This window comes from Eschrichtius robustus, chromosome 13 (genome assembly GCF_028021215.1).
Source record: "Eschrichtius robustus isolate mEscRob2 chromosome 13, mEscRob2.pri, whole genome shotgun sequence".
In the NCBI taxonomy this organism is placed as follows: Eukaryota; Metazoa; Chordata; class Mammalia; order Artiodactyla; family Eschrichtiidae; genus Eschrichtius; species Eschrichtius robustus.
Window position 1 is genome coordinate 72552582 of NC_090836.1, and position 15077 is coordinate 72567658.

A 15077-nucleotide genomic window follows, 5' to 3' on the forward strand; every position below is an offset into this window, starting at 1 on the left:
GTCTGACATTTCACTAAGCATAACACCCTCCAGGTCCATCCATATTGTTGCCACTTCATTCTTTTTGATAGCTGAGTAATATTCCATTGTATGTATATAATTTTTATCTCAATGTCAACTTTTTTCACTGAATAAAAATTTAACTGGGTCAAGAAAATAGTCTTTGAAAATCCACTCTCTACATATGTCTCAAGATGTTCTTTAATGTGCAATAAAGATGGTTAATACAGTATATATATATATGCCAAATCTTCTTTATCCGCTCATCTGTTGGTGGATACTTAGGTTGCTTCCGTATCATGGCTATTGTTAATAATGCTGCTATTAACATTGGGGCACATGTATGTTTTCATTTTCTTCAGATTTATACCCAGGAGTGGAATTTCTGGATCATATAGTAACTCTATTTTTAGTTTTTTGAGGAACCTCCGTACTGTTTTCCAAAGTGGCTGCACCAGTTTACATTTCCATCAACAGTGTAGGAGGGTTCCCTTTTCTCCACATCCTTGTCAACATTTGTTATTTGTAAACTTTTTGATGATAGCAATTCTGACAGGTGTGAGGTGATACCTCATTGTGGTTTTGATTTGTGTTTCTCTGATGATTAGTGATGTTGAGCATCTTTTCATGTGCCTGTTGGCCATCTGTATATTTTCTTTGGAAGAATGTCTCTTCGGGTCTTCTGCCCATTTTTCAGTTGAGTCGTTTGTTTGTTTTTTTTTAATATTGAGCTTTATGAGTTGTTTATATAGTTTGGATATTAACCCCTTATTGGTAAAATGATGCTAATATTTTCTCCCATTCAGTAGGTTGTCTTTTTGTTTTGTCAATGGTTCAAATTAAGAACTTTAACAAACTAAAAAAAAAAAAAAAAAGAACTTTAACAAGCTAGAGAATATATAGGTAGTGAAGATAAGAATAATAATAATGCTTTAAAATGAGTCATAAGGACTTGGGGTGGCATAGCTTTGAAAAAAGAAATTTTAAGTAGGACATAAGTGACTTCAAATATGTGAGAGGATTTCATGCAGAAGAAGGTTGAATTGTCTTGTTTTCCTAGTGAGTGGAATCAGAATGGCTTCTAGCATTCCAGCCTGAGGAATTAGGGACACTAAAAGACAGAAATGTTGTTTTATTTGTTTTCTGTCCAGTGGTTACTGTTGATTCTTTTGGGTGGGTAGGTAGATGTACTAATTTCCTAGGGTTGCTGGAACAAAGTATCACAAATTAAATGGCTTAAAGAGCAGACATTTATAATCTCCCAGTCTGGAGGCTTGAAGTTCTAGCTTAAGTTATGTGCAGGATAGGCAACTTCTGAGGGCTATGAGGAAGAATCTGCCTCTCCTCTAGCTTCTAATTGTTTGCTAGCAATTTTTGGCACTCCTTGGCTTGTGGAAACATCAGCCTGAGCTCTGCCTTCATCTTCACTGGCATCTCCCTCTGTGTGTATGTGTATGGCCAAATGTCCCCTTTTTATAAGGACACTGTCACACTGGATGAGGGGCCCACAGTACTCCAGTATGACCTCAGTTCAACTTATTACAATTAAGTCTAATAGCAATCGCCCTATTTCCAAATAATTTCACATTCTGAGTTATTAGGGTTAGAACTTCAACATAGGGTTTTTGAAGGGACACAATTCAACCCATAACAATAGGGAAGTCACAGTTCAGGAGTTGACATTGACTCATATTGGGTTTCATATATGTTTGAGACATACTTTGATATTCCCAAATGTAAATTGTCTGGTAAGTGGTTGAATATAGGAGATAGCACTTAAAGGAGAGGTCAAGCTGGAGGTATAAATTATAAAATTAAAAATCATAATTATATAGATAGTATTTAATGGCATATGCATTGCTGATATTAATTAAGGAATGATAATAAAGAGAAGAGAACTGGGGACTGTACATTGAACTTTGTTGAAGGAAAATGAGAAGTATCACATTCATTCATAATATCATTATTCAACTATCTGTAAGGGTATAGGGAAAGTATTGTATGGAAGACAAAGACATGAAATTCATTAATTAAAGGAAACACTAAAACGGCTTTACCTTTCAGAACAAAATATAAAGGTAATATATTCTGACCTTCGTCCTTTTATACTGTTGTTCTTTCTCCCATTCTCTCATTCCAATAACAATCAATTTAAAAATAAATTTCTTACATAACACTGTGTATTTATGTGTCAGATTGACTGGAGCCATAGAGGGGAAGATTTGGAATAAGAGTAGTTTTTTTTTTTATTCAAACAGAAAGTCACAAAAATTATAATCATCCTCATCAGTTCACTCAGTCCCATGTAATTAATTTTTTTTTTTCATCTTGATCTTTTGTTAGCACTTTTATGAATTCATCAGTTTTCCATTAGAGTTCTGAAAATGCTTATTCATTCAGTTCAGCAGTATAGTCAGTTACCAGAAACCTGTACTTGTCAGAGTCGGAATAAGAGTATTTTGAATGGAAACTTGAAAAAAAAAAACTTTAGGTTGGAGAACTTCTAGAGTTATTCCAAACTAATTTTGTTTTCCACCAGCCACTGATGACCTTTTCATTTTTAGTTCAGTTTTTCAATCCTAGTTTGGGAAATAATGTATTAAGTAAATGTGCTGAGACCGGAGTCAGAATCTCTATATATTTATGGACAAAGAACCAACATGTATTTTGGACATTTATGTGAACTACAAAGGAGCATGATGACTTCAAAAAAATCTATGATTTGATGCAAAGAGACTATTGTGAATCTTATTTTGCCCTCTTCCCAGGAATCCAAACAGTCTTTGAAATAAGTACACAGTTCTATTTGGATCCTTCAGCAAGATGCAAAGATGAAAACTACCCAGTGCATTGCTGCCTAACTCTTTGAAAGGAATCTCTCGTCTCTTTGCCGTGGGCTATACTTCAACCTGGGTCATTCCTATGCTTTTGGCAATGGGTGATTTCTGAGAATCATTCTGACTGTAGCTCTTATTGAAGCAATCACCATGCTGCATCAATCCAGAGGAGTTATCAGTAATGACGCAAAACCTTCTGTTGCCTCCATTATTTGTTACTAAAAGCTAGGGAAAACAGCTCCTAGAACCATTCTGCCTCTGCAGCAAGGTCATACTCATTAACTAAGGGGTAGAATTATACATTTAGCCAAATGCTCTGGCCTATGGGTCAGAAAGGTTGCCATAAATATGTAAAGGAAAATAGCCTCTGTGATTTTATAAGGGACTAGGGAAATTTATGCCAATTTGGGAGTGAAGGAAAAAAGCTTTTTTCCTTTCTATAGCTCAGAGACAGGAAGTGATGAAATCACTCAACCTTACAATATCAAAAGGAAAAGTGAATGAAACACAAAGTTCAGTATATTTTGAAGATTTTTTTTCTCAAATAATAAAGAGTGATCCAATTTTTACCTCTAGATTGGGATGGCCTGAAAAATATCAAGTTAATTGGCATTGACTACATTTACATGGTAGAAAAATATATAAGTAAAAACTGAGATGCTGTCAATATATTTTCATCCAAAGTTTAAACAGAATACATTTTCAGTAAAAAAAAATATTCAGTTAATGTATACACATTCATTGCATTGCCTAGCCAAGTGTTTCCAAAGTATTTATATGTAACACTAGTCCCCTGGGATATTAATGTTTGTTTCAAAAACAAGAAGGGTTTCCAGACCTAGTGTGGTCATGCCCTTCAAGACATTGTACATAAACAATTGTACATGTCCTGCGACTGCTCATTACATTGTAGGTTCAATGGAACTCCACAATTTTGATGCCTGGTCTCACTTATAAGTAGTTTCCTATGGCTGGGGCCATGGGAAGCAATTACACTCCAAAGCCAGATGTGAAATCCAGGAGATATAGCTTGCAAAAAATAGCTTTTGCAACAATATAAGGTAGTTATGCTGAGGGTTCATGGTGACATGTAAGAGATTTGAAAACACCCACTCAGTTTTCAATGACCAGAAAGACCTCTTCCAGGGCAAGCAGGCTAACACTGCCAGCTATTCCACTGTCTTCTAGGAGGAATTGGGAACTTGGGAAGTCACTTCCACTAAACATTGCCACAGTCTGCTAACTCCTGTATGTTCTGCTGAGTCTGTCACAACTTCTTTAGGATTTATTTGTCAGACTGCTCATTTTTGGCAAGCCTCTGGCCTGCTACTCAGAAATTTCACACAAAATTTGGAAAATGCTCTGCTAAGCAATGTTAAACAATTTGTTTTACTTTAGGATTCTGTACAGCCCTTAGTATGCTGATGAATATTGAATATCACCATGAAGAAAATAGAAGATATAGGATATCCTGAAGTTATTGAACTAGAGAACCTCCTTTAATGGAATGTTTCTTGACAATGCCCACATACACATTTTGAAAAATATCACCCGTATCAACACTAACTTATTTCCTGTACTTCTAGTACGTACCAGACAAGGTCGTAGGTACTAAGAATCAAGGAGAATAGCTACCCAAGGTCACTGCTTTGTGGAGCCTCTTTTTTACACCTGGGAACAAAGACAATAATAAATAAGGAAACGAATGAACTAACAATAAAATTTAACCTAGTAAGTAGATCTATGAAAAAAATAAAACAAAATTACATGGAAAATTATGTGGGCAAATTTAGGATGGGTGATCAGATCCACTGAAAGATATGAAGTGGCTACTTCCTGGTATCTAAAATTTCAACTTCAGATACCCCATAGACTCGAGTTAATCATATATCTTTGTAAGTCTTTGGTAGAAAGTTTGACAAATTTCTATTTTCCTTGGTAAATGCAATACAAGAGCAAGATGAGAATAAATGTATTTTTTATGTTTAAAATTTTTACTGGGAAATATGATGCATAACCATGCAGAAAATCTAAAAGTACAGCTTCATGAATTATTATAAAGTAAAAACTTTTGTAAGGACCATCTAGTTGAAGAAATAGAACACTGCCAGAGCCCCAGAATCCCTAGCCTGGACCCATCCCTAAGGGTAATCACTATCCTAACTCTTGTAGTAACTTTTATCTTTTTAAAATATATTTTTATCACCAAAATATGTTTCCCTAAACACTATCTTATCTTAGCTGTGCTGATCTTACACATGGAATCATGCACAACATATTCAATTGTGTCTTGCTTCCTTTGCGTGGCATTAATTTGTGAGTCATCCATATTGTATGGGACTGTAGTTCATTTATTTTTTAATTTTTAAATTATTTTTATAAATTTATTTATTTTTGGCTGCGTTGGGTCTTCGTTGCTGCGCACGGTGTTTCTCTAGCTGCGGCGAGCGAGGGCTACTCTTTGTTGTGGTGCATGGGCTTCTCATTGCATTGGCTTCTCTTGTTGTAGAGCATGGGCTGTAGGCACACGGGCTTCAGTACTTGTGGTGCGTGGGCTCAGTAATTGTGGTGCACGGGCTTAGTTGCTCCGCGGCATGTGGCATCTTCCCGGACCAGGGCTCGAACCCGTGTCCCCCTGCATTGACAGGCAGATTCTTAACCACTGCGCCACCACGGCAGCCCAGTTCATTTATTTTTATTGCCAAATATAAGTCACCACAAATATCCACTTTCCCTTTGGTGGACATTTGGACCATTAAAAATCTTTTGTTACCAAAAATAATGCTGCTATAAATATTTTTAAATGTTTCTTGGTGCACACAGTTACATATTTATCTAGACTAGAGCATAGGAGTGGAGTTACTGGCTGCATTTCTTCAGTTTTCTATGGAGACCACACTGCTTTCTAAAGATGTCATATCAACTTATAATCCCAACAGTAATGTATGAAACGTCTACATCCTCGCCAACATCTGTTAGCCTCAGTCTGTTTAATCTTAGCCATTCTCAGTATACACAGTGATACTGCATTTTCTTTTCAGTTTGCATTTCTTGGATGACTAATGAAATTGAAGACATTTTTATATCTTTACTGGCCATTAAAAAATCCTCATTTTGACATTTATCACCTAGAAATCAATTATATATATAAATATATATATTGCATTGTAATGTAAATATCTTTTTAGGAGAATTTCTGGTGACTTTCATTTTCATTCTCATAATGGTGTTTTGAAAGAAAGAAATATTTGTAATTCTATTGTAGTCACATTTGAAAATATTTTCTTTACCATTAATCCTGCTTGTGTTTAAGAATCATTCACTGTCTTGTCACAGAGGTAGAGAACAAACGTATGGACACAAAGGGGGGAAAGTGGGTGGTGGTGGTGGTGTGATGAATTGGGAGATTGTGATTGACATATATTCACTAATATGTATAAAATAGATAACTAATAAAAAAAGAAATCATTTACTGTCTTGTAAATTTTTTGGTAATTTTCTAAAGGCTTTGGTATTTTACCCTTCTTATATAGAGCCAAAATCCACCTTGAATTAACTTTTGTATACATGTAGGGGAAGGATAAATTTTCTTTTTTTTATATGGATATTAATTTTTCCTAGCATTTATTAAGAGTCTTTACTTCCCCTACTACTCTAAAGTGCCAAATTTATCAAGAATTAAGTGTTTCCTTATGATCTGGAATCCCTACTCAGTTCCATTGGTCAACTTTTTGTTCTTGAAGCAAATATTGCACTGTCATAATTACTGTAACTTTGTAATAGCTCATTAAGCAAGTCCTTTTTTTTTTCTTCCTAAAGAGTGTTAGTTATTCCTGGACCTTTCCATCCCATTGCAAATTTAGAATTAGTTTGTCAAGAACCACACACACACACAAACACACAAAACTTAAGTATTTTTATAGAGATTGCATCAAGTCTGCAGATCAGTTTTGGAAAAATTGGCAACTTTATGATGTTGAGTCTTCAAACCCATCTACGTGATTGATTCTTCCAATCCTTTTATCTAATTCTCCTTTAATCCCCGTTAATAATATATTTAACAGAACTTTTACAGAGAGGTCTTGCAAAGTTTTGTTAAATTTATTCCTAAATATTTCATATTATTATTGCTCTTATAAAGAATAACTTTTAGTTGTTTCACTGCTTCATAGAGATATAATTATTTTTTATTGAGTTAAAGAAATACAATTGGTTTTTAAAAATATATTCACCTATATAATTCCTCTGTCCATTTTTGTATTGAATTGTTTGTTTTTTGTGAGTTTAAAAGTTCTCCTTATATTCTGGATATTAATCCCTTATCGGATATGTGATTTGTAAGTATTTTCTTCCATTCTATGGGTTGCTTTTTTTCTCTGTAATGGTGTCCTTTGATGCACAAAAATTTTTAATTTGATGAAGTCAAATTTGTTTATATTTTTTCTTTTGTAGCTTGAGCTTTTGGTGTCATATCCAAGAAATCATTACCACATCCAATGTCATGAAGTTTTCCCCTATATCTTCTTTTAAAAGTTTTATGGTTTTAGCTTTTATGTGTATGTCTTTGATCCATCTTAAGTTAATTTTTGTAAATGGTGTTAGATAAGGGTCTGACTTCATTCTTTTGCATGCAGATATTCAGTTTTGCCTGCACCATTTGTTGAAGAGACGATTCTTTTCCCACTTAATACTCTTGGCGCCCCTCTTGAAATTATCTGATCATCTGTATGAGCACTTAATTTTGAACTCTCTGTCCTTTCCCATTGCTCTATATGCCTATCTTCATGCCAGTACCACACTGTTTTGATTACTGTAGCTTTGAAGTAAGTTTTGAAATCAGGACATGTTCACCCTCCAACCCTCCAACTTTGTTCTTTATCAGGATTGTTTTGGCTATTCAGGGTCTCTTGAAATTCCATACGAATTTTAGGATGGAATTTTTTACTTCTGCAAAAATTCTTGTTGAGATTTTGGTAGGGATTGCTTTGAATATGTGGATCATTTTGGGTAGTATTGACATCTTAATAATGTTGTCTTCCAGTCCATAAACATGGATATCTTTCCATTTATTTATGTCTTATTTAACTTCTTTCTGCAATATTTTGTAGTCTTTCATCTCCTTGAAATGGAACTGTTTTCTTAATTTCCTTGTTGGGTTGTTCACTGTTTGTAGAAATGCAACTGATTTTCGTGTGTTGATTTTGTACTCTGCCTCTTTGGTAAATTCATTCATTAGTCCTAACAGTTTTTTGGTGTGGAATCTTTTGTGTTTTCTATTGATACATATAAGATCATGTCACCTGCAATAGGATTGTGGAGCCACAACCATTTACCCTAACCATGTTTCCATTTTCTCCAATACTTTTCTAGTAGTGAAACTGGGCTAAAATGAATATTTGTGGACAATTTTAAAGGGTTAATAAATAATTCAAGGTAATTTGAGGAATATTGGTAGACATGTGACAGGTTATCTAAACACATCTACCTTGTAGATTAAGAGACTTAATGTGTTTAAAAACTTTGAACTCCCTGACTATGGAATTCATGTGTGCTGCTCAGTTGACTGCTGTTCTGAGTCACAGTGAATCTTGGGACCTAATTCACATGCATCCTGGAGGGTCACCAAGATCCTCTTTAAGAATAATCAAGATGAGTTAAAGGAGAGAATATTCTTATAGCTTTTAAATTATCTTAGAAATTAGTCCTATGTGATTACTTTCTTAAAAATGCAAAACACGAACTCCATTTCTTGATCTTTCCAGAAATAAGGACCTGTAACTTATATTTACACATTCTAGTATTCCTTGTTACATCATCATATGTTCCATTTTAAAAGCATCATTAGTACGACTTTCTGTTGTAATTGCATATCTAGAAATTATTTCATATTCAGGTATATAAGGCAGATGATTTTTCTTGAATATTTCATAATTTTAAGACCATGACAGGAGGCAAGAAAAGATACAAAGATGGGTGCATAGATTATAGGATCTTATTATTGAATTAAAGATAAATTTCAGGGAAGTACAGAACATATTCATAAGACTATTTGCGAGGAAAAGCGAATCCAGACATTCCTTTTTAAACTTTTTAATTTTTTGCCTTATAGTGCCGCCTAATGGTGATAAGCGGTATGACGCGCAAAGCATTTATAACACCTAGATGTCAGGAAGCCTTATCATAGTCAATAAATACGGAAAATTGACAAAAGATAAATATAATATCCATATCCTTTGGTAGATTATCCTTAAATTAATCAAAGATTGGTTATATGTTTGCAGATTGGTTGGAGAATTATTCGATTTTAGAACACACACATATTTATGAGTAAGTTACTGTGCACTCAATTCTTAACTGTTTATCATAGAACTGGATCCTTAGAATCTTGGCCAGATCCAGGAAAGGGATAGAGAAATATATTAGAGGAGCTGAAAGCATGGTGATTCCACATTTGAGCTTTAAGGCCTTCTTAATCCTTCTGAAAAAAATCACTTTACTGAAAGATCAGTGAATTGCTGCAAACTCTTCCATATTTTCGTGGAGAATAAAATGCATTTTCAGATAAACTCGAGTATTTTGGTTGAAGAGCTTATTATTAGAATTAAAGCTTGACTAATCAGTAGTCTGTTAACTAATTGTATCATTTTCCTTACTTTAATCTCCTTTTGTCCCAGCAGTTTTTAAAAATTCTTGTCATTTATATATTATTGAATTTGGTATTTTAAACTTGAATTGACCTTAATACAAATTTTTAAGACACACTTTTTTGTGCCACCCAGAAGTTTTCCTAGTTACCCTCAAGAGGAAACAAAAGGGAACATCAGCGAATGGGCTTAAAGTTTCCCAAGCAAGAGTTTCTCTCCTTCTCCATGGTGGGGAAGGGTCTCTGAGCTCCCCCAGGCTCCACTAGAGGAGGTCTCACCCCAGTGGTTCCCCAGCTGATGAGGGTGAGCACTGACTCTGCCCTGCCGACCTCAAGCTCACGCACACACTGAACTCTGTTAGAGACATATGAAGTCCTTCAATGAAGGGTTAACATGAGTACTCAAAAATTGCCCAGAGTAGAAGTTGTCATCATTGAGAGAATGTATATCCTTGGGCTACATAAGTGTATATGCAGAGGGTAAGAGGAGGGAGAAGTGGGAGAAGAAGAATATTCTCTTGTTCTCTTAATTTTCCCTCTCTTCCAAAATTCATCCCCAGCATTTCTCACACTTTTTTCTTTAATCCCATCATCATCCATCTGAAGACATTATCACTCTTCACACGATAGTAGAAATCCAGTCTCATGTTCCTTCTTGTTTCTTGCACATATTACTGTTCTTTTTTTTTTTCTGTTCATCTGCTTACAGAGGTAAGTACTGGTCCTATGGAAGGTAGGAAGGGAAATGGTTCAGGATCAGCCCACCAGCAGTGAATGTGGTTCAATTTCTACTTACTTACTTACCTAAAGACAAACATGTACCATTATCATGAACATTAATTTCTTTACAAAGACTAGAGAGTATTTGATAAGAATATATCTCCTATTAAAAAAAACCTCTGGCTTTTTATGCTAATGGAGTATTTATCTTATTGATTACAAGAACATTTATATTACCTGAGAATTCTCCCGATGGACCACTAGAAGAAAAATGGTACTAATACCAAATATTCTCCCCGTCTTGAAATTTCTCAGCTCGTTTGAGAAGAGGGGTGTCTACTCATTCTATCACATTGTGAACCAGAATTTCTTGTGTTATATTATAGGTAATAGAATTTGAGTTGAATGTGTGCTGACCATAAATCACATGATATAGTTTAAATTTTAAAAGTATTGCTATTTGCATCTTCCTTTGCACCATTATCTCACATTTGAAATAAAAGTAAATATTTTCATTTAACAGAAGTTTAATTGCACATATTGTACTATAAAACCACCATTTTTGAGTTGCCTAACTCCTTACTTAATAGTATATAAAGTTCATATATTATATGTAGGATTTTCTGATGCTTAGAGGAGAAAGAAACCCTGGAACTTATAATACACTTAGAAAACCTGGTACATGTCCAGAGAAGTAGATCTTGGTAATACATAATAAGCCTTTATTAAGTATTTATTAAATAAGTGAAAGAATGACTAAACGAGTAAATAAATAGATGGATGGCCAGAAGGAGTGGCAAACATCTATAAAAAGGATCTTTCCCTCCAGGAGTTTAAATAATAGGCATTAAAGTTCTCATAATTTTTCCATAGGTGGAACAATTTTTTTTAAAATGTCCGTGCTTTTTCTGTGAAGGCCCAATGGTGCCGCTCTTAGGAATTTGGGGGGAAAAGGTTTCCACTTAAAGTGGCAGTTGCCCCTGATAGCCACCCTGATAATTCTCTGCATATACAGGCAGACCTTGGAGATACTGTGGATTCTGTTCCAGACCACTGCAATAAATTGAATATCGCAATACAGCAAATCACTCAAGTATTTTGGTTTCTCAGTGCATATAAAAGTTATGTTTACACTATAGTGTAGTCTATTAAGTGTGTAATAGCATTATGTCTAAAAAAAAACAACGTACATACCTTAATTTAAAAATACTCCATTGCTAAAAAATGCTAACCATCATCTGAGCAATAGTAACATCAGAGATCACTGATCACAGATCACCATAACAAACATGACAATAATGAAAAAGTTTGAAATATTGCGAGAATTACCAAAATGTGACACAGAGACACAAAGTGAGCAAAAGCTGTTTGAACAATAGTGCCCATGATGCTGGACACAGCGTTGCCACAAACCTCCACTTTATAAGAACGCAGTATCTGTCAAGAGCAATAACACGAAGTGCAATAAAACTAGGTATGCCTGGAACAACCTGCTATCAAAAGTGGCAATGCATATTTTATTATAAATATATATTTATAATTATGGATGTCATCTATATCTATATCTATACGGAACCCCAGTGCAGTGGAATCCTCCTGTGACTGATTCTGGCCCGGGACATGGCAGCAGCAGGAGACTGCTGTTCAGTACCTGCTGCAGTGACTTAAAAACAGAAGAAACACACTGATAAAAAGCCTTAAAAACCAAAGTAAGACTGTATTGGTAAACATCTAAATTTTTGTAAGAAAATTTAAAAATTAACAAAAGAACAAAAAAAAAGAAAGAAAGAAAGAACAAAATCTGTCTGTGGATGGTTGGCTTTATCAAATGTTCTGTGACTGCGGAGGTCATTATCTGTGCTCTACAAATAATGATGTATGTATATGAATATCCAGTGGTTGTGCTTTGCTGAAAAGTATACAAAGAGAAAATTGTTGCAAGGGCTTTAGGTTTCAAAGGTGATAGTGGTGGTGGTGCTGGTGGTCATGGTGATGGTGATGGTGATGGTGATGGTGTGTGTGTGTGTGTGTGTGTACTTATAAGCTTCTTACATCTTTCTTATCACTTCACAGAACCTTCTTAATTTACCTTATTTTCTATTCTGGCAAGCATTCTCAGTGCCCTGGTGCTCTCTACAGTGTAGGACTTCCAAAAGTCTCCACTGATTAACTCCTTGTTAACCTGGACACTTTTTAACAAGATGGACTACAATATACAATAAGAAAAGGATAAAAAGGTGTATCCTTGGCATGGAAGGCAGGCCCAGGACCAGTGAGGTATTTCCAGTGGATACATGATGCCAGGAAATCATTTGGAGGCCCATATTAATGAAGACCTTCTAAATAACACGTGTAAAGATAATACTAAGAGTTAGGTGGAAACTTCTGTCAACATTTCTTCTAATAAGCCACACTAATAGAGATCTAGAATTTCAAGATTAAAAAAAAAACTTCTAAGTAAAATGCTTAATAAATGTTTATCTTTTTTCCTCATGAATACTAATGACAAAACATCAAAATCAATTCAGAACTAAAATCCTCAGTAAAATCACAGGGCTATTATGGCTCAAATAAAAACTGTCATTGCTCTACAAATAGCAATTTATAGCAAAGTATTTGTATAATTTTCTCTTGCTGCTGTAGCAAATGTCCACGAATTTAGCATCTTAAAACAATACAAATTTATTATCTTACTGTTCTGAAGGCAAGAATTCTGAAATCAGTTTTACTAGGCTAAGTCAGGGTATTTGCAGGCTGGTTCCTTTTGGAGGCTCTGAGGGGAGAATCTGTTTCCTTGTCTTTTCCAGCTTCAAGTGGTTGCTTATACTCCTTGCGTGTGTAGCCCTGTAGCCCTTCCACTCCAAAGCTCATCACTCCAACTTCTGCATCCCTTATTATGTTGTTTTCTCTGCTGTGTGTTGCTCCTCCTGCCACCCTCTTATAACAACTCTTGCAATATCACTGGGCTCACCCAGATAATCCAAGATGATAGTCTCTTGATGGTACAATCCTTAACTTATTCCCATCTGCAAAGTCCCACTTGCCATATAACATAACATTTACAAGCTCTGGGGAACATGATGTGGACATATTTGAGAGCCATTATTCAGCCTACCATCCTCCCCGTGTAGCTGAAGTAGACAGCTAAGAATATTCATTTTGAGGGCAATGATTTGGGGGTCTGTTGACAACTTAATGATCTTAAAGATATTTATGAACATTGATAGTTATCAATATTAATCTCCTATTCAAATGTTCAAAATATTGAACAAGAGATTGTGAGTACTTAAATTTTTAGTACCTTACTCTCTTTTACATTTCATTTTTTAATTCTATCAAAATTAATTTATCTAAACCAGAGTGCAGATTAAAAATATTCAGTTGACCCTTGAATGACATGGGTTTGAACCACGTGGGTCCACTTATAGACAGATTTTTTTCAATAGTAAGTATGACAGTACTACATGATCTGTAGTTAGTTGAATCATGGATGCAGAAGTCTGGATACAGAGAACCGAGTATATGGAGGCCAACTATAAATTGTATTCGGATTTTCAACTTTGCAGAGTGTCCGTGCCCCTGACCCCCCCATGTTGTTCAAGGTCAACTGTATATTGTTTTCTTATATTCTCATATATTTCTGCCATTTTCTTTTTAAGTAAATAAGCTCTCATGGATTTAAAATACTTTACCTTTACTTTTATTGAAAATTCAAAACTCTAAATTATAAAGAAAGAATATGTTCAAGGAAAATAAAATTAACAAGAAAGGCAGATGTGAGGCATCTACATTAAAGAACAATGAGGGAAGCATAAATATTTTTGACCACTAGGTGGTACTCCTAATCCACAGAACTATAATAAAACAGCTCTCTAAAGATCTCATTTCTTTTAGTTTAGACATTTTATTATTCAATATTTGTGGCCTAATTTTTAACGCAAGATTTAGATTAATCAATCAGTGGTTTCTGACATAAATACCTTGCCATTGAATTTCAGTATCACATGCACATATTTTGCTTTATGCAATCACATTTTTTAAATGCAGGAATAGAACAGTTTATAGGTGATAGTTCCTCCGTTTTTTTAATTATTATAATTTCTGTATTGAAGCATCATAAAGTTAGTGCAAACCAAATGATAGTTATCCAAACTCTTTCCTTTGAAGATATAAACAAGCATCAATACTGAAATTAACATTTTTAAAAGAACAGTACGTTTATGCTCAGATTTCAGTACTGTTAAATCATTCAACAGCCACCTAATTTGGTGTTCCAAATAAATAATATGTTATATCAGATAAAATATATAGCATATTTCTCCAATATTTTCACAGCTCTAGCATAATACAGGACCGTTGTTTTCAGTAGATCTTTGCGTTACTATTAGAGCACTAAATATCACATATTTATATACATAAATCTCCAAAGTGTAATTTTGACAGCCATGTCAGCAGCACTGCATTCTTTAGGCCACAGTGAGTGTTATCATCTTTGCCAGAAGTAAATAGTTGTGCAAATACAGTTACAGACACTGTTTTCCTACTTTTAAATAAAATCTGTTTCTTACGAACTCTAATTCATGAAAATGTAATCAGATGGAACATCCTTAATGGAAATAGGATGAATCCAACTGGTTTCTAGTTCTGAAGGATTGCATTTTTTAAAAAATTGGGCAAAAGCTTTAAATTTGTGAGAAGATTATCAGTGGAAATTGAAGTGGTTTTTCTATGGAAACGTTATTTCTGCTTGTGGCTATGTGTGAGAATAAAATTTTCAATCAAACTTACGAACCACAATCTGAGACACTGAAAGAGAACTGAAAAAAAAAAAAAACAGATTTCCCCACTATATCTTTGGAAGAATTGCAGAGGAAATG